This window comes from Mandrillus leucophaeus, unplaced genomic scaffold, assembly GCF_000951045.1.
Source record: "Mandrillus leucophaeus isolate KB7577 unplaced genomic scaffold, Mleu.le_1.0 Scaffold26, whole genome shotgun sequence".
NCBI lineage: Eukaryota > Metazoa > Chordata > Mammalia > Primates > Cercopithecidae > Mandrillus > Mandrillus leucophaeus.
The window spans coordinates 776393-796495 of record NW_012102698.1 but is presented as its reverse complement, the minus strand read 5'-3'; the positions used below and the strand labels follow the sequence as shown (position 1 = coordinate 796495).

The window sequence follows — 20103 nt, the reverse complement described above, 5'->3', positions numbered from 1 at the left end:
GCCGCAAGTGGCACATGGGACCAGAGGAGCTGTTTTCCTTTCTGGGTTGGGGGCTGTCTGTGGCCGGGAAGAGTGGGGCACCATTCTCCATGGGCTCCTTCTCCAAAAGGGGCTTGAGGCTACCCAGGCTGTGTGCCAACTTCTCTGTCTCCATGAGCCTGGCAGCACCAGTGACTCCCTGCTGCCTGTTCATTGGGTTTTCCGCCAGGAGAGGGTCCTTGTGGTCGGAGCCTGCTGTTTGGAGGCCAGGCAGGGTAGCAGGCCAGCCTGGGGAGATGCAGAGGGCCCCAGGAAGACACCCCACCAGCTGGAGCACTAGGTGGCAGACCCAAGCTGAAGTGGAGCCTGGCTGCCAGCCAAGCCCAGCAGGCGAAGGGACTTGGTGTTAGGGCATCAGTGGTCAGATCCTGGAGTTTGGGCTCAGGGCAGTGGGGCTATGAGGTGGCGTCAGAGCTGGCCAGAAAGCCAGGACACATGTGCTTGGAGGAGAGGGACTTCCAGGCAGAGAACAGCATTTCCTGAGGCACGTCTCTTGCTTCAGATAATGCAAGGTCAGGCATCTTGAGGCAGGGCTGTGTGCCAAAGCAGAGTGTGCTGTGAGGGCAGAGGCAGGAGCCAAGGCTCCCAGGGCCTGGCTGTCGTGAGCTGTCAAGGAAATAGATGCAAGGAAGAAGGCCAGGACTGCCCCAGCTCGAGCATGCCCCTGTTGCTGACCCTTAACAAGGAGGTGGTGCTGGAGGCTGGCGGGCCTCGGGGGCGTTCCTGGGAAGGGCGCGCCTCTCTAGGACACAGCACCTGCAGAAGGCTCGGAGAGGGGCTCACGCTGACAGATGGGGAACCAAAGGGCACGCACTGGGCTCCAGGCCAGCCAGACCCTGTGTAAATCCAGCTCCTCCCCTCCCACGCTGGAAGCCCTCCCATGGGCAGCTCTACTGACTGCTCCCCAGCTTCCTCGCCCGCAAACTGGGGACGTGGTGTTACCCGGCAGTTCGCAGATGGAGCAGGACCCTGGGACGAGGTTCCAGCCTCCCGTGGGCAGGCAGGAGGCTGTGAGGTGCAACTCTGCCAGCCCAGGCTGGAGTTCCATTAGAAAACAGTTCCTGAGAAAGTGAAAGCAAAAACATCTAAAAAGTACTCAGGATAATAAAGTGGAAATACTCAAACAGGCTCAGGCTCCTTAGGATTCTTAGTGTTCATTGCCTCAAAGACAGGACGGGCCTGCTAATCATAGCTCTGTGGTGTCCCCGGAAGAACAGAAAGCCCGAGCTCCGTGGCTCCTGGCACTTGCTGCTGTCACATTGTCCACACTCCACCCAGGTGGCTCCCGGGCATCAGGAGTTTGTTTTGCGCCTTGTAAGACCTCCCAGTTGTGGGCTGTGGGGCCAAGCTGCCCACGATGGAGGAAAACCCTATAATCCAGGACTCTGAGCCCGACAGGTTGTATAAGAAGCAGATTTATAGGGACAGAGTGAGCAAGTGCAGGGAGGGGCCTCTGCTTTCATCTGGGGAGGGGAGTTCACAGAGTGACTGCTCTGAGCAGGCTGTAGGGTCCCAGGCCAGGGTGGTGTGAGCCTCCTTTTCAGCCAGGCTGTGTGTGCTCTGTTCCGGCTTTCTCCCCAGCAGGGCTCCAAGTGGAGCTGAGGCCCCTGGTTGAAAGAAGGGTGTGCAGTGGGCATGTCACACCTGCAGCCCCAGCCTGTTAGTTACAGGTTTGGCCTGTAAGCATCTGCTGCGCTGAGGAGGTTACAAACCTTAGCGTCCCCCACAGGACTGGGGTTGGGGAGGGGATGATGTAGGAGCAGTGACGGCAGGAGCTGCCTGTGCTGAGCCAGGCATGGGCCTGAGCGCTGCCCAGAGACCAGCTCACTCCACCTTTGCCACTGCCCGGTGAGGCTGGGTTGTGACGCTGAGGAAGCCAAAGCCCAGTGAAGTTAGGGAAGAGGCAGAGCCAGGATCCGAGCCAGGCACACCAGCGATGGGGCTCGCTCCTCGGGAGGTGATGCGGCACGAGAGGAAAGACACGGGTGGTACAGCAGACGGTGCTGGAGCTGATGAGAAAGCAAGATGGGAAGACTGTGGGGAATGTTCCAGGCTGGGCATGTGCAAAGGCCCTGGGGTGGGAATGGGCACATGAAAAGCAGAACAAAGGGTAGGATGAAGGAGCAGAGTGCGCGAAGCGGGAGGAGCCCAAGGCGGGAAGGTGGGGGCTGGACAACATGGGGCCTGGTGGGCCGTGGCAAGAGTTTGGATTTTGGGCAGAGGTAGCTGTGGGAAAGCTGGTTGAGCAGAGGTAGGAAGTGATGCTCAGGGGAGAGGGGAGGCCATCTGGGGGAACGCTGACACTTCCAGGGGCTGGCATGACATAAATTGTGCAGGGGCTAGTGTTGGATGGGACCCTGGGCACACGTGGCTCACGCCACCCAGATGCCCCAGGCGGCCAGATCCTGATTTTTAAGGAAGCCAGGAATCCAGGTTTAACCAGAATATGGATTTGGGGGCCTCAGTCCCAATCTGCATTAACCAGCTTGTTGGTCAAGGAAGTGCCTTCTCTCCTTAGGATTTTTGTGTGGCCTCTCCTGATTTTTTAGTCTGGGCAATGAAATCAATCTAAAAAACAACAGATAACTTATCAGATTGCTCTCCAATGACAAGCTGCAGCATTCCAATGGGTTTCCATGGCTGTGTGGAAATCCTGAAGAGGGCAGAGCCAGCACACAGCACGGTGGCCAGCTGCCCGTGAATGCCCGTGGGGGAGACAGGGACCTGGGGATGGGGCAGGTTGTCTACCTCTCTGAGCCTCAGTCTGTTGTGACAATTTCCCACCATTAGTGTCAACTGCAATAATGATTGTTATAGCTCAAAATTAGAGCATGTCAGAGAAGCTAAGCCTGAGCTTGTTTTGCACACAAGTGACCTCTGATTCCCATAGCCCCTGGGAGGGCTGATGGAGCCAGAGCCATTTGGCAAATTAGATTCCTCCTATCACCTGACTCTTCCTCATGCCTGTCCAGCTCTTTGGGGCCTACCCCCGAGCAAGGAGAAAAGCACACAGGCTGGTTTTGATTAGATGGAACCAGATGCGTGAGAGGAGTTGGCCCAGGTCAGTCCAGACTCCTGGCTGAGAAACACATGGCTCAGCCCTTCTGAGTGGCCCCGCTTCCTAGGTGCCAGAGCACACCCCGGCCCATGGAGTGGCTGCGACCCAGGCTAGGCTTGGGAGGATTGGGTTCTCAGCTCCAGCTCTCCATGTGGCCTCTGCACAATTACTCTTGCCTCTTTGGGCCTTTTCAGCCATAAAATGGGCCTAGCTTTCAAATTTTCCCCATTTGCAGGAAAATGCTCTGGTCAATCAAGGGCAGCACCTGTCCTAGGATTAGTGACTGATGCAGGCAGCTTCTTCAGGTCTTTAGAACACAGGCGTGATTTGGGGGGGGCACACACAGGCTGCTCCTCTGTGCCTACACTGGGTGGGAGGGAGTCAGAGATGTTGGGATCTGGCCAGTTTCCCTCTACTCAGCACTTCCTAGCTCAGGTTCTGGTCCCATGATAGGACCCCCTACCTCCCACTCAGCCCTCGCCCAATAAGCACTGACAATCCCTCCTCTGGCCACAGCCCCAGGGGCCCGCCCGCTGCCCCATCACACCCTTGTGCCTGGTGTATCTAGAAGGCAGCGTCTTCAGGCTCTCTCCCTCTCCCACACTGCTCTTCTTGTCTCTAACTTGTGACAAATCGATGCCACAGGAAGATGTGGCCTCCTGGAGGAACTTTCTCCTTTTCTGTCAGTGTAGAATCCTTTCTTTCAGTCTGACCAGAATCGAGCTGGGAGTAGAAAGGGCTCTGGAAGGTCTCAGTCCTGCTAGCTACATGAGCGCAGGTCACTTGTATTTACCTGCTCATTCGTTCATTCATTCATTCATTCATTCATGTGCTGGGTGCTCTACTGGCCCCTAGGATCCGAGGCATGGTCCCCTGGGAAGCGTTCGGCGTGGAAAGGGGATCACATGCTAAGTAGAGGTCCTAAGAGTTCCTGTAGAGTCGTGTGCTGAGGGGAAATGCTCCGGGGATTCTGTGGCTTTGGTTTCCTCATCTGAGCAGCAGAGACATTCATGACGTGGTCTCCTCCTCCACCTGGTGAAATATCGCCATTCTGAGGGTCTAGCTCTGACCCTGGGCCGCACTGGCTGCCGGCAGCTTTGGGTCTGAGATGCCCCTGGCCCTCCGTGCAGGAGACTGTCCTGCTCGGCTCTGCTCTGAAGCCTCATCAGACGCCCCCTGTGGGCTGGCCTCAGCCTTGGTGGAAGGCACCAGAGTGAGAGGAAATGTCACATTGTCTCCATCGTTGTAGGAAACAGCCCAGGCTCACAGCAGGGCTTCAGGCCCAGAGGCCTGGGCTGTATAACCCCAGCTCCTCCACGGACCATCTCGTGACCTTGAGCAAGTCACCTAACTTCTTTGTGCCTCACCTGTAAAATGGAGGTAGTCATAATACCTGCTTCGTAGGGTTAAAAAGGTATTGAAAACACATTTTCAATAAACACGGGCTCTTACTCATGTGATTTGTGACAGATGAGGGAACTGAGGCCCTGAGAGGGCAGGGCCTGGCCCAGGGCCCCACAGCAAGCCAGCCGCAGAGTCAGGACCTGGGAGCTCTTGGAACAAGGCTCTGCTGACATGTGCCAGGTGCTGCACGGGAGCCTGCGCATTCAGCGGAGGGGGAGGGAGAGGATCAAGAGGCCAGCTTTGTCCTTGAGGAACTAGCGAGCTGGTGGTCCTGCACCTATTCAGCCTCAGGGCTGCCCTCCAGAGTGCCCAGCCACCCATCCTTCCTGCAGAGGTCTGAGTGGTGTCCCCGCTGGGCACAGGTAATCAGGAGTCACAACACAGAGGGAGCACCAGGGCCCTGCTCCTCACCCCGCCCTGTCTACTGACGGCTTCCACACTTAGTCCCCAGTGAGAGTGCGCTGCCCACGGGACAGCCCATTCTGAGCTAAGCCCTCAGGGAACACTGTTGGACTCTGCCTCTTCTGTGCCCCAGTGACCACCTCTGTCCCCCGCCCCCTGCTGTTGCTGGCAACAAGCTCCAGAAAGTGGTTTTCTGCCTCATGGTGCCTGTGTCCCTGCAGCTTGGGAGCTCCCTGTGGGCAGGGACTATGGTCCCCACATCTCTGAGTCCCACTGCCAACTTGGGCCTTTGGAAAGGACAGAGGGAGGAAGGAAGACAGGGAGGTGGGAATGGGCAGAGCCAGGATGGGACGGGGAACAAGGCAGGGTGGCGAACAGTTCAGTGTGGACATTGAGGAGCATCAGAACAGCAGTGAGCTCACAGCGCCCTCGGGTCGTGCTGTTAGATATTGGTCAGTGTGGACTGGTGGACCTTGTGGTTGGGCTGGGCAGGGGGCCGGTCAGTAGGGGTCCTCTATCGATGAGGGCCCCCGTTTGGGAGAAGTGAGGCCACATGCACAGAGAGCCTGCCGTGCAGCTGCTCTGCTGGGGTTTTATGCAGTGGAACAGGCCGTGGGGCAGCCTGAGGTTCTCCCCACAAGGACTGCATGAGTTCACCTTCCGGTTAAAGTTTGGAGTTTGTTTAAACACATGTATAAATACGTGTAGGAAACCGCATTGCCCTCTCTCCACAGGCATTCCTTGTGGGACTCGAGCCCACTGTTCACAAAGCTCAAGACTTGGCATCAAGAGTGATGGTGGTCCCAGCCAGAGTCAGAGGTGGGGGCCAGCAGTAGGAAAGCTTGGCATCTGGAATCAGTCCCTTTGTGTATAATGTGGTGGTGGTGGTGATGATGATGATGATGATGATGATAGCAGGAGCCGCATCCAGTGCATGCTTGCGCATGCTAGGTCCCGCTACCAGGCACTTTCCATGCATTTTCATTCATTGCATCTTTACAGTACCCCATTTTCCAGATCAAGAAACTGAGGCACTGAGAGGTTAGGGAACTGCAAGATAGCCAGTGGCTTCGGGGGATTGGAGGTCTGCCAGTCTGGCCCCAGAGCCTGGGCTCCTGCCTGCCTGATAGCGAAGGCAGCAGCAATGGGGAAGGTTCTGGGACCCCTCTCAGTTGTCGGCCCAGGTATGGTGAGACTCAGGCAGGGCCTGAGGTTCAGCAGAGATGCCTTCACAGCTGGCACCACCTGCAGCTCCAGGCACCGAGTATGCCTCTTTAAGCACCGAGAGTTCAAAAGCCATCTTGTGGTAGAAATTTCCTGCAGTGTGGCACGCACTTCCCTTCTGCCTTCACAGGAACAGCCTGAGTTGGCTTGGCCTCTTTTTTCCTACAGTTCAGGATTCTTGTTATGAACTCAGTTACGCAGACAGAAAACGGTTGCTAATGTTTATCCCCACACTGAATGTCCCCAGACCTCTGGCCTAAAAGTAAACGCTTTTTTTTTGACACTGCTATTAACTGTCAAGTACCACTGTGTTGCCGTGGGTGTTGCTCTGAAGATCACGGCCGTATGTTTCCATACACAGACCAGGTAAGAGCCTGTGGGCTCGGGCTTGCTGATAAAATACGTGAGCTTTAGAGCAGCTGCCAGCCTCGTGGGAACCATTGTCACTCATTTCCGAGTATTTGCTGGATGACCTCTGGTTCAATTGAACTTAGTTATTTTGCTTATAAAACCCATCCATGAAGCATTTGGGGGATCTGTTCATTTTATCTGTAAGCTTGCAAGGGCAGATACCTAACAATAACTAGAGTCAAAACAATAGGATTTTTAGAACTTTTTATTTTGAAATAATTATAGATTCATAAGAAACTGCAAAAATAGTGAAGAGCGGTCTCAGATACCCTTCACCCAATTTCCCCCAATGGTGACATCTTACATCACTAGAGTTTAATATCCACACCAGTAGTGGGATGTGGGTACAGTGTGTGAGTGTGGCTCCACGCCGTTTATGACGTGTGGATCCACATCACGACCACCACAGTCAATAATTCGCATTTAGTTATCATTGAATAATATCCAAAGCAGTACACTTGTGAGAATGAGAAGAGATACTACTATTAATTATGCCAGGGCTGTGGGTATCAACTGGGGCTGTCCCAGGCAAAGCAAGACATTGGGTCACCCTAATACTGCTTCATTTAATCCCTTGAACCCTCAGGTGGGTATAATATCCGTTGTAATTCCTCGAACGCTGTGAGCTGAGTACTAGCCGCTCCCATGTTGCAGATGTGGGCCAGAAGCTCACAGAGGCAAACGGTGTGTCCAACGGTGGCAGGACTGGAACCCGGGTGGTCTGGGTTCAAATCATGACCCTCTCCCACAGCTGTCTCTCAGTGTTTAAAGGAATCACAACCATCCCATGGCTTCCCCCTTCTTTTTTCAAGTGTGGAAATTGGGTTTTAAGGAGAAGAGGGACCTGCCTGCCCAATATGCTGGTCAGCCTGTGGTCCCCAAATCTACATGTGCCTGGGCAGGGCGTGCTGGATAAGGAGCAGGGCCAGGGGCTTGGCCAGCGGGCTGTTCAAGGCAGAGGAAGCTGAGCTCAGGGCTGGAGCCAGTTGGGTATGGAAAGGGGTTGGAGAAGCCCACAAGAGGCCGAGTGTGGTGGCTCATGCCTACAATCCCAGAACTTTGGGAAGTCGAGGTAGGCAGATCACCTGAGGTCAGGAGTTTGAGACCAGCCTGGCCAACATGGAGAAACCCCATCTCTACAAAAAATACGAAAATGAGCCAGGCATGTGGCACACTCCTCTAATCCCAGCTACTTGGGAGGCTGAGGCAGGAGAATTACTTGAACCCGGGAGGCAGAGGTTGCAGTGAGCTGAGATCGCGCCGTTGCACCCGAGCCTGGATAACAGAGTAAAACTCCATCTCAAAAAAAAAAAAAGAAGCCTGCAAGAGCAGGTGGCTTCTGAGGTGGTGGCCAGCTGATGGAGAGAAGGTAGGTGGTCAGCAGGCAGACGGGCCAGAGTGACATAGGCAGGATGCTGCTGGGAGGATTAAGGCAGGGGATTGGGTAGCAGCAGGAGTTTCTGGTAGAAAGAGAGGGCAAGGGGCTGGCAGGGTCATCTGGGCCCAGAGCTCGGTGGACAGCAACGGATTGGAGGCAGCTGGCCTTAAAACACCACTTCAAGTAGGGCTCTGGAGACAGGGAGCCAGAAACCCTGGGGAGGCGCAGGCCTGTTCCCTCACTTTCCCGGAATGATGTCTGGAGCAGAGAGAGTCCTCAGATGCCATCCACCATCCTGTGCCATCTGACTGCAGGCAATTCCGTGGCTGTCCCAGGTCCACAGCGCCTGGTGGGATGGGTGCTCATGTCCGTCCTGGTGTCTGTTTGTTTTACTCCATGGGCCTCACTGGAGGGTGCTTGAGCCTCTGGCCTGTGCCTGACACTTTTCCTGTGTGGTTGCTTTTGATTCAGTTCCAACCTAGCTGAGACCCGGGGCCAGTGCCTCTCCCGTCCCCAGCGCCCTTCTCAACTCCCTTCGCCCTGTCAGTCGTCCAGCTGCTCCCGCTGCCTGGGTCCCTCCGTCAGGCCAGCCTGTCCTCGCCCCATGGCCCGGGGTCTTCTGACACTGAAGATTCCAGCTTATTCCAGTTGACCAGAGGAGTCGTCGTCCCACCAGCCGTGGGAGACAATGGGCCCAGGAGCCTGAAGTCAGGCCCAAAGCTGGCAGAACTCAGAGGGACGGGACCCCGTCTAGCAGGAATTTGGACTGTGCCATGAGAGTGAAGGGTGCCCTGTCGGCCCTGAGGAGAAGGAGAATGAGCCCATTTTAGGAAGATCGCACTTGCCTCAGTTGTACAGGTGAAGCAGGGAGCAGGCCCAGAGACAGCACTGGAAGCCATCAGGGTCTGGAACCCACATGGGGACAGCAAGGGGAGAGGGCAGGATGGCTGAGGAGGAGGTGACAGGAGGGTGGCCAAGGGAGGTGACAGGAGGGTAGCTGAGGGGGAGGTGACAGAAGGGTGGCCAAGGGGGAGGTGACAGGAGGGTGGCCGAGGAGGGAGGTGACAGGAGGGTGACTGAGGGAGGCGGCAGGAAGGTGGCTGAGGAGGTGACAGGAGGGTGACTGAGGGAGGCGGCAGGAAGGTGGCTGAGGAGGAGGTGACAGGAGGGTGACTGAGGGAGGCGGCAGGAAGGTGGCTGAGGAGGAGGTGACAGAAGGGTGGCCGAGGAGGGAGGTGACAGGAGGGTAGCCAAGGAGGGAGGAGACAGGAGGATGGCCGAGGAGGAAGGTGGTGGGGATGTGTGAAAGGACGGTGACAGAAGGAGGGCTGATAGGGGAAGTTGGCAGGAGCATGGCTGAGAGAGGAGGTGACAGCATAGCAGGGGGAAGGTAGCAGGAGGATGTCTGCAGGGGGAAGGTGACAGCAGGATGGGTGAGGGGAAGGGACAGGCAGATGGGTGAGGGGAAGGGACAGGTGGATGGGTGAGGGGAAGGTGACAGCAGGATGGGTGAGGGGAACGGACAGAAGGATGGGTGAGGGGAACGGACAGAAGGATGGGTGAGGGGAAGAGACAGAAGGATGGGTGAGGGGAACGGACAGAAGGATGGGTGAGGGGAAGGGACAGCAGGATGGGTGAGGGGAAGAGACAGAAGGATGGGTATGGAGAAGGGGCAGGAGGATGGGTGAGGGGACGGTGAGAGGCTTGGTGAGCTGACTCTTGGCAGAGCCCTCTGTCTGTCCCGGGTTTACACTTCAGCGAGGCCTGTTACCCCTGTCACATAGGTGCGGAATATTTTAGCTTCGGTGGCTCTGGACAAGGTGGGGCCTTGTTCTCTTCGTAGTGCGGAACCCTGGAGGTCTGGGAGACCTGGGGCTCAAGGCAGGGTCCACCGGTCTCTACTTTGAAAGAGGCAGACAGCGCCAAACCCTGCCCAGCGCCTTGCTCAGCATCAGATTCAAGGGGTCCGGGAAAGCCTTGTGCAGAGGGCCACTGCCCACCTTCCTCCTCCTGACTGGCTGGCTCAGGCCTGGCCCAGCCTGGGGCTGTGATCAATTGCAGGGACTTGACTGGCTTGAGTGAGGAAAAGCTCAGGATTCAAGGCTTCATTGGGGTTAGGAGCTTGGGACACTCGTGGAGTTTCAGATCTCCCTAGGGGATTGGGGACATCAGGACTCTTCTGCCATCCGTTCCGCACTTTAGTGACCACGTGCCCAGGCCCCTGCATTCCACCCCCATGGGTAGTACTTGGAAGCCCCATTTTTGTGCCAGGGCAGGTCCTTTCAGAACTCACAGGCTGTACAAGGGTCCAACCTGAGGCAGGTCCCGACCAGACAGTGCGTGGAGGGCTGTGACAGAAGCCAGACAGGGGCTGTGGGAGCCCAGGAGAGCACGCCCCTGCCCATGCCGTCAATCAGCAAAAAGGATTGCATCCTACTTCATTCCTGCTTCTATAACAAAAGAGCTGAGACTGGGTAATTTATAAAGATAGAAGTTTACTTTTCACAGTTCTGGAGGCTGGGAAGTGCAAGATCAAGACTCTGGCAGATTCACCGTGTAGTGAGGACTGCCGTGATAGGGATTCAGTTTCAGCATCATTTTGGAGGAGACATAATCATTCAGACCATAGCACATGCTTCCTGTGTGGTGGGCTTAAAAATGAAGGTTTCTTTCCTGCTGGCACTCAGACCCCTAAGTGGCTGGAGGTGAGGCCCTGCACAGCATAAACCCACCGAGTCGGCCACTGTCAGAAGCACTGCCAGAGACCAAGCCCACCCTGCCTCTGGGGCCTGAGCTCCCTGCTCCAAGTCCACAGCCATCTCAGGACTGGCTGGGGGCTCCTTGAGAGTTACTTGAGAGTTTTAGGGTACAGGTTTCCTGGGGTTGAGCCAGAGCAGAGACCTAGTGAGTCTCCCCAGCAGCGTCTGGGGCAGCCTGTATCTGAAACCCTTGCCCTGAGCCCTCTTTCCCACCCCAGACTCTAGTCCTGGGCCCTCCCACCAGCCTCCTCCTGGCTGGTCCTTGAGCCTCCTCTTGACTCCGTCTTCCACTCTGCCTCTCCCACTCTGGCTTCTCTGTGGCCTGCAGGCTGACTAGATACTGTCCTTCCCCTATACCCGTCTCAGCCCACAGGTGTCCTCAGCAGGCCCAGCTCCACCCTCCCGCAGCTCAGGTATCCTCAGCAGGCCCAGGTCCACCCTCCACAGCTCAGGTATTCTCAGCAGGCCCAGGTCCACCCTCCACAGCTCAGGTATCCTCAGCAGGCCCAGCTCCACCCTCCACAGCTCAGGTGTCCTCAGCAGGCCCAGCTCCACCCTCCCGCAGCTTTGCTGTGGTTTCCATACAGGGTCGCCTGATGCTTACAGCCACGCTGTGACGTGCTTTGGATAAGTACTAATGTCCCCATGATGGGAGGGAAAACTGAGCTTCCCTGAGCTGCATCGTGGAGCAGGACTTCAGGATCAGGGGCTGGATTCTGATGCCACAGCCAGTTCTTTTTATCCTGCACCATCCGCTTGCAAACTCAAAAGAAACAAAAGCCAATGGACAGAGACCCACGGGCCCTCCTGAGCCGCCTCAGCCACATACTGATAGGATCCTATCAGTGTGCCTAGCTGTCAGGTTCCTGTTGGCTCCTGGGACGGGACTCCTACAGGATCTGAGCCAGGCCTTGACCTGAGGGGCCCTAGCACGGCTCCTGCAGGGCCAGAGACATCCCCTGTCCTGTTCCAGGGTTTTCCATTATCGACTGAGTGCTGGGACTTCCTGCACTCAGGAAGGGACTTGGGACTTGGCTAGGGACTTCCTGTTTAAGGAGAGGGGAGATGGCGTGGCCATGCCACCAAATCCCATCCCAGCCTCAGCACCTGCCTCCTTCAGCCACTCCTTGGAGAAGATCAGCCAGGCAAGGGCGCCAGGCAAGACATGTGGGGTTGCAGGTTCTCCTTGCTCCCCTGCCTGCTGCAGACCAGGTGGACGGGAGAATAAGCGGCTGCCTTGCTTACTGGAGAGATTTATGGTGCTATTGGAGGAGGCCTGTCCTGGCCCTGTGCGGTCCGGAATGGCCCTCGAGGCGGGGACAATAAATCCAGCCCATTATTTTTTATGAGCCTCCCACTCCATAAACAACTCTCTTGGCTGGTAAGCCAGCTTCACGCCCCTCTCCTGGCCTGGCCTTGAGCCGGCGCCAGGGGCATCCCCAGCCTGACTTCACATCCGTGGTGTAAATTTCCCCTAAGCTGCAAACGTTCAGGTCTCCCAGAGTTGCGGGTGCAGGGCACGGAGAGCTGCCACCCAGAGGGCACTAGGCCAACAGGTAGCTTGCCCAGCCCTGGCGTCCTTCTCTGCCACGAGTCCTGGGGCAAACATTCACATATTTTATGATAGAATTGTTTATGAGAATTACAATGAGATCGTATGTACAAGACATCGCCCTGTGCGGAGCCCGGTCCGGATCACTGGAACTGTGCACAGCTGTCATACGCATCATAGCCGAGCATAGCGCCCAGACTCTGACACGAGTCATCAGATCCTGAGAACAGTCTGTGTCATGGAGCTACCCCATTTTGCAGGTGAGCAAATGGAGGCTGAAAAGCAAAGAGACTTGTCCATAGTGAAGAAGTAGCAAAGGCAAGATTTGCACCCAGGTCCAACCGCCTCCTAAGATCAAAGACATTCAATGAACAAATGGATGGGGGGCCAAGGGTAGGGGTGCTGTGCAGCCCAGATGCCCCGTGACACAGGGAGCCCCTGCCTCGCCGTGCTACCCTCTGCCTAGGGCTGCGCTGCCGTCTTTTGCCTGAGTTAATGTGGCAGCTGCCTCACAGGTCTCCCCGCCCCACAACCTTCTGGCAGCAGCCAGAGCCACTGCTTGGCCCGACCCTCTGGCTCTGTCATTCCCCACTCAAGACTTTCCCATGGCTCCTGAGAGGAATGTGGTTCTCTGCAGCCTCTCCTTGCTTGCCATGTCCTGAACCAGACATAGTGAACTTCTCATCCTGGCCTCCGCTCACGCAGCTCCCTCTGTCTGGAACTCCCACTCATCCTGACTGCCCATCGCTCACTGAGAACCTTCTACACATTTTCCCCGCACACCTCCTGATCCCCCAGGCGGGACCTACTCTCCCCTGCCTCTGTCTCATTCGCGCCCCACCCTCAGCCTCCCTGCCCTGTCTCTCGTGTCTCTGCTCCCAGGTCTTTCTCCCCCAAGTGAGACACAAGGACCCCCTTGGATGCAAGGTCCCCCTGACCCCTCAGTGTCCAGCCTGGGGTCCGTAGGGAGCAGGCAGTCAGGAAGAGCTGAGGCGACGTCATGGAGCTGATGTGCGTGAGAACCGAACGCATGCTGCCCTGGAGGGAAGCTGGCCTGCATGCCTGTTCTAGAGTGAAGTAGCAGAAGCTCTGGAAACGCCATATGTCCCTGTTGGAGGTCACTTAGCATGTTGGTGGCAGAGCTGGGACTTGTCCCAGGCTCCTAGGCTCCAGACCAGCGCCCGCCCCCCACACCGTAGCCCACAGCCTGGCTTCCCACCTGGGATTTGTGGGCACAGGCCCCGTGCATGGAAAGCCATGCAGATCTGAAGTGTGGGTTCAGAAACCACCAGGCAGATGCCTGGTTGGCAGAGTGGGGAAGCAGTCGAGGTCATCCCGGGTCATTAGGGAGGGGCCTGAGCCCTCCCTAGCCTCGTTAGGGAAATTGGGTTGTGACTGTGGCCACAAGGCCGATCTCCTGGTGGGATGTCTGCCTGGCTACCCCTGGCCGCAGCATTCCCCAGGGCGTCGTCACCCGTCTGAGGCCAGCCAGGTGGGTTTTTGTCCCCCAGCTGGTGGCTGCTTGATTGTGTCACCGGACTCTTTCAGCATGTACATCCCATGGGGCTTCTTTCCTTCCTCCTCAGCCCCCGACCCTGGCTCCTCCTTGGCCTCAGCCCTCTCCTAGCTCTCCCCCAAGCTTCTTGAGTCTCCTTGCTGACCAGCAGTGGCCACTTCTCCAGCTCTGACCCCAGTGCCAACTGTCCCCTCAACGGGGACCCCAGCTACAGCATTCTCACCTGCTCAAAACCAAACGCAGCATCTTCCCATCCTCCCAGACCTGTGCTTCCCTGAGCGTCCCCTATCAGTGGGGCACCAGCATTGGGGTGCTGCCTTGATCCTTCCCCTGTGTGGCTCCCACATCCCAGTGTGACCAGATCCTGCGTCTGAGCTCTACTCACCTCCCAAACCCAGCCAGCTTGCTCACCCTTGCTGCCCTGCCTTCTTCAAAGGCTGTGGTTTCTAATTGGGATCCCTACCTCTGCGTCATCCCCCTTCCCTCCTGCATCCTGCAGCCCGGGCGCTTTCTCCCCCAAGTTCCTCCATTATCAGGCACTGTTGCCTTCCTGCCTCCGAAGGCCTCCCACAGTCCAGTTCCTCTCTCCTGGTTCCTCCCCATCTGCCTGCTCTTCTCCCTGTTATGGCACACGTGCCCTTTACTGATTACAACCTTGGTGTGTGTCATCCTCTGCTTTTACTGCCATTTCCTGTTCCACCCCCCCTACTTCCTGGAGAACTCTTAGTCATCCATCAAAACCCAGCGCACTTTCACCTCCTCTCTGAAGCTGTCTCTGACTCTTAGGCAGGTGTGTGTGTCTTCCTCTTGACTCGCGCTCATGCGTTTGAAATGGGTCAGCCCTCTACTGCAGGACCAGTCCGTGAGCTCCCGAGAAGGGCAGGGATGTGTTTAAGTCATCCTTATGTTTCTCACGCCTCACACAGGGCAGGGTGCAGAGGAAACATGCCGCATGGGAGTGCAGAGGGGACGAGACCATCTCGTGAGGGAGTCATGCCCGAAGTGTGTGCACCATCAGTTCACAAAGTGCCTTCTCACCCCTGGTGCAGAGCGGTGTGCTCAGCCCGCTGCCCGGGAGAGGGCTGCCCGGCGCGTCGTGGTTTGCTGGGTGCTGCACTGCCGTCCCGCCTTGCTCCCTTCTGCAGCTGGTCAGCTTGCAGTTCTGCCAGCTTCTCTCCATGAGGCCTCTCCAGCAGGACAGCCCCAGTTTGTCTGTCAGAAGCGCAGAGACCCCCAGCCTCACTCCCCAGGCCTCTGCGTGAGCTGGTTCCTGCTCCAGAACACCTTTCCCTCCTGCTGCCCAGCCTCGACTCCTGTGCCCCAGGGCACATCAGAGAGCGCCTGACTCCTGTGCCCCGGGGCACATCACAGAGCACCCACACATTTGGCTGTTGAGTGCAGCAACAAGTCAGCAGACTATTTTAAAGTTTGAGTCAATGGCGGGAATTGGCTTATGTCCCCAAAGTGGCTGTACCTGCCGATGATCCGAACGTACCTACTGTGCCCTGAGTCCCTGAGCCCCTTTCGTCCTTGAAGGGCCATGAGAAGTACCCGCTGCTGCCCCTCATGCACAGCTGAGGGAGGGGAAGCGAGCGCCACTGCTTGTGACAGCCCCGGGCTCTGGCTCTGCAGCCCCCGCTCCTTTCCACAACATGTGGGTGGACAGTGGTAGACAGTCACTGCTCACATCCTTATAGATTCTCCTGTTCGTGTGTCCACAGTGCCCTTACCACCGTCTCCTTCAGGGTTCCCAGGGCTGCTGTGGGAACACTTTTGGGATGCTGCCACCTTGGCCCCCATGCCTGGGCACCCTCCATCTCATCACCTGCTGGAAAGGAAAAACAGACCTTTTCCCCCTTCATGGCAGGCCATGGCCAGGGCACCTGCCTGAGTTCTCTGGTGGTAGGAGCTATACGGCTAAGGGTGGCACCAGACAGCCTGTCCGTCCGCCATGGCTTCCTTTAGGGTCCCTGTGGAGGGCAGGGCAGGGTTGCCACATGAAATACAGAGTGCCAATTTAAACTGGGATTTCATATAAACAAGTAATTTTTTTATTACAAGTATGAGCCATGCAACTTTTGAACATGCTTATACACAGGAGGTATTGGTTGTCCATCTGAAATTCAGATTGAATGGGGCGTCCCGTATTTTTATTTGCTAAACCTGGCAACCCGAGGGAGGAAAGAAGGACACCTCCAGCCTCCCGGGCCTTGGAGGAGTAGAAGCTCCGGGGGTGAGTGAGTCTCTCGACCAGGCCTTCTCTGGTGCAAGACCCCGGGTCTGTGGGGGCAGAAAAACTTGATTGTGGTGGCACCTAGTGGCCAGCCTGGGAAATTTCAGGAATCAAGGGAGAGGAAGGGGGAAGAAACTAGGCAGGGCGGGGTCTCCAGGTAACAAGCCAGCGTGCAGGGGAGCGAGAGGGGGCCCGCCTTACAGAGCACCCGCCGCAGCTTGAGGGATCTGAGCTGGAGCCCATCACCTCTTTACTGCCCTTGAACACTCTTACGAAAGAAAGTTTTAAGCGGGGCGTGGTGGCTCACACCTGTAATCCCAGCACTTTGGGAGGCCGAGGTGGGAGGATCACTTGAGCCCAGGAGTTCGAAACCACCCTGGGCAACATGGTGAAACCCCATCTCTACACAAAATACAGAAATTAGTCAGGTGTGGTAGCACACACCTGTAGTCACAGCTACTCCAGAGCCTGAGGCAGGAGGATTGCTTGAGCCCTGGAGTTCAAGGCTACAGTGAGCTGTGATTTGATTATACCACTGCACTCCAGCCTGGGCGGCAGAGTGAGACCCTGTCTCAAAAAAAAAAAAAGAGGGTTTTAGTCTCCCCATTTTATAAATTAGGCCACAACAGGTTCTAAAACCACATGCCTTAGAAAGAACTGGGATTGGGATGCAAATCAGAGCTGTTGAATCAACCTGCCCCACCTCAGTGTTGCCCGGCCCATAGAGCTTTCTGTGGCTCTGCAAATGTTTCGTGGTCCTCCCAACTGTCAGAGACAGAACCACCTCCCATATCACAGAGGCAGCTTTCTGGGGGTTCCTGGTGCCAGGACTAGTCAAGGCCCTGGGGTGGGGAGGGGGTGCTGAAGGGAGGCTGACGTCCATCCTGCTTTCTGAGAAGCATGCCGGGAGCCAATCACAGTCCCAGCTCTGTCTGTCCGTCCATCTGTGTACACAGGGCATGCCTGTTGGTGAACCACATGGCAGTGACTTGGCCTCAAACTGAGAATGAGCGTGTGGGGTTGGACACCCTTCCCTCTCGGTCTCAGCCCAGGGCCTGCACACAGGTGATGTTTAGCAAAGGTTTGTCAATTGCAGGAGTGAAGGAATGCGTGAGTGGAAAGATCAAGGGCAACAGTCCTTGTCACCCATCTCCTGATGTGCCAGAAAGAGCGCTGAGCTTGACTGAAAGTGGGAGGCTGCATATGGACTCTGCACTGACAGCTGCGTGACCAGGGCAAGTCACTGCCGCGTGACCCAGGACAGTCACTGTCTCATGGGCTTCATCCTCCTCATGGAAATGGAGAGGCTTCACCTAGATGCGCTCCAAGGCCCCTTCCAGTTCTGGCTTTCCAGAAAACCAATCCATTCTGGTTTTTGCTTGCATGTAAACACAAAGCAGGACAATTTCTCTTGGAGCTGTGCCCCATGTCCGTGCCCGGCAAGCTCATCAACCAACCACCCTGCAGGGGTTTATTGGGCACCCATTCGGACTTCACTGTGGTCCGGCCTCTAGGAGAGCAGATCAGGAGGAGGCACAGACAAGGAGCTGGCTGGTTGGTAGAAAGGCCTGCGCCTGCCTGGAGTCCTGGGGCTGGAAACCAAGGAGACACTCCCTAAATACTTGTGGAATGAAGGAGCACATAAGCATGCGAGCAGATGAACGTGGAAGGTGTTGGGAGCCAGATACTACAAGGTGTGGGCTCTTGTGGCTGGACCAGCTGGGTGGTGAGTGCTGAGCCAAGGCTGTGCACACCCAAGACGACTAGTCCTCTGGGGCCCTGGCAGGGGCCTTTGAACCCTGGAGGAGGGCCCAGGGTTGGTGTCAGAGTAGAAGAGACGGTGCTGCAAGTGTGTGGAGTGGGTGGGAAGGGGACCAGACAGAGTGGGCCAGCCTCTTTGCTGGGTCACACACCCAGCTGGGACCCAGGACCCCAAGAGGGTCTGGGGGATAAACTCTTTCCCCTACATCCAATATGGCATATTGGCCAAAGCAGAGGGGGCAGTGAGGAGGAGGACGAGAGGAGCAGAATTCCCTTGAGGGCCATCAAGGCTGCCAAGTGGGTACCAGGGCTGATGAGGTGTGAGGTGAGCACTTATTGGAGGGGCTAGAACCACTTTGGGCTTTGCCAGTGGAGTGGCCACCAGGGCATCAGCTCCCTACTCCCTCACACAAGGTAGAAGACCTGGGGCAGGAAGTCTCTTAATCTCTCGAAGCCTCAGCATCCTCACCTATCAGGTAAGCGCTGGTTGTACCTGGCACTTGGTCATTGAGATGTTCAGTTAGTGAGGTTTGCAACGAGCCTATTGTGGGGCCTGACACAGGGGAGCTCTGGGTAAGTAGAAGCCCACAGTCTTTGGTCACTCGCATCTCCCAGAGGGGACTCCCCCTAGGGATGCTGTCTGGGGTTGGCTAGGCTCAGGGTTAGCTGCGGGTTCTAGTCTGGGGCAGCCAGCTGTTGGTGCCCGGCAGGCCTAGATTTGCCCCAGAGGATGTAATCTGGGGGATACAGGGTGGGAGGCAAAGCCTTGTGTTTCTACTGAAGCCGAGGCCGCACAGTGAGAGGCTCTGTGTGCCGCTCCAGGGGCAGATGCTGTTAGCATGTAATTAGGGGATCAAGGGGGAGCCAGACCAGCAGCCAGGTCTGGGCCTGCAGACAAGTATACCGCTGTTGTCTGAGAGTTGGCCCCTGTTCTGACACAGTCCAAATCCAGAGTAACTGAGCCCAGGCCGCTTACCAGTGAGCCTGGGTTCATCAGACGGTTCCTGTGCGTTCACTGGGTGTTAGGCATTGTGCAGAGGACGAGGGCAGAGAGGTAGCTCAGATGTGGGCCCTGTCCTTTTGAGAATCCCCCATCTAAAGGGAGGAAGACAATGTGTAACAGCTACAATTAGTGTGGTGGGTGCTATGAGCAAGGAGGGGGCGGGGGAGTCCCAGGCACGGCCCCAATCCAACCTAGGCACTTGTGGAGAGGGTGAAAACAAGGAGGGTTTCCTGGAAGAGGTGACACAGAAATAGCATCTCAAGTAACTAGCCGGAAGTGGCCATTCAGAGGAGGGCGAGAGCATGTCCCAAGCAGAGGAAAGCACCTTCTCAAAGGCCTCAGGGTGGGAAGGGAGGGCGGGTTGTGCAGGGCGGCCACCAGGCTGCCCCTCGCCAAGGGCTCGAGGAAGGATGAGCAAGCTGGAGAGGCAGGTGGTGGGGGTCAGGGAGGACCTTCAGTGCCATACTGAGAACTTTCAGCCTAACCCTTTGGGCACTGGGTGCCGGGGCATCGAAGAGTTTTTTCGTTTGTTTGTTTTGCTTGTTTTGTTTACAGTAGGAAGACACAGTCAGATTTATGCACTAGAAAGTTCCCTCTGCCACTGGAGAAGGGCAGGTCTTCAAGTCAGACAGACCCGGGTTTCAGTTTCGCCTCTACCTGCCTCCCATGTCCTCATCAGTGACCACGGGCAAATCGCTTCACTTCTCTGAAGAGCTTCTGTTACGTGGGGATAAAGCTACTTACCTTGCTGGGTGATGTTGTAAAGGCTTCTCTGTCTCTGCCAGGCCCTGGCTCCGCAGGGTATGTTCCCAGCCCACGGGGGGTTCTCCGTGGATCTGAGGAGACTGGCAGGGCAGGATCAGAATCGGCACCCTGGAGAAGCTGTCGTTGGAGATTACCTTGGCGAGACAGTGTTGCGGCTCCAGCTCTGTTTGCTGGGTTCAGCCCCCTCACCTTACCTCAGTCACTAACCTCTGTGCGCTCAGTGTTCTCATCTGTTAAGTGGACGTAATAGAGGTTGAGCATCCTTCATCCAAAATGCTAGGGACCAGAAGTGTTTCTAGTGTTGGATTTTTTCACATGTGGGGACATTTGCAGGTACATAATGAAGTATCTTGTGGATCGACCCAAGTCTAAAGATGGAACACGTTTGTTTTATGTACTTCTTGTACACATAGCCTGAAGGCAATTCTACATGGCGTTTCAATAATTTTGTTCATAAAACAAAGTTTGTGTGAAGTACTTACGTGTAGAATTCTCCACCTGTGGCATCATGGCAATGCCCAAAAAGCTTTGGGTTTTGGAGCCTTTCAGATTCTGGATTTTTGGATGAGGGATGCTCAGCCTGTGCACAGCCCCTCAT

General features: G+C 56.3%; 1 protein-coding gene across 1 annotated transcript in view; it reads left to right on the top strand.

Annotated features, from left to right (window-relative positions):
• Positions 1–20103, top strand: part of SCUBE1 (signal peptide, CUB domain, EGF-like 1) — a 146016-nt gene that overhangs the window by 57373 nt on the left and 68540 nt on the right. The gene's annotated exons all lie outside the window — the stretch shown is intronic.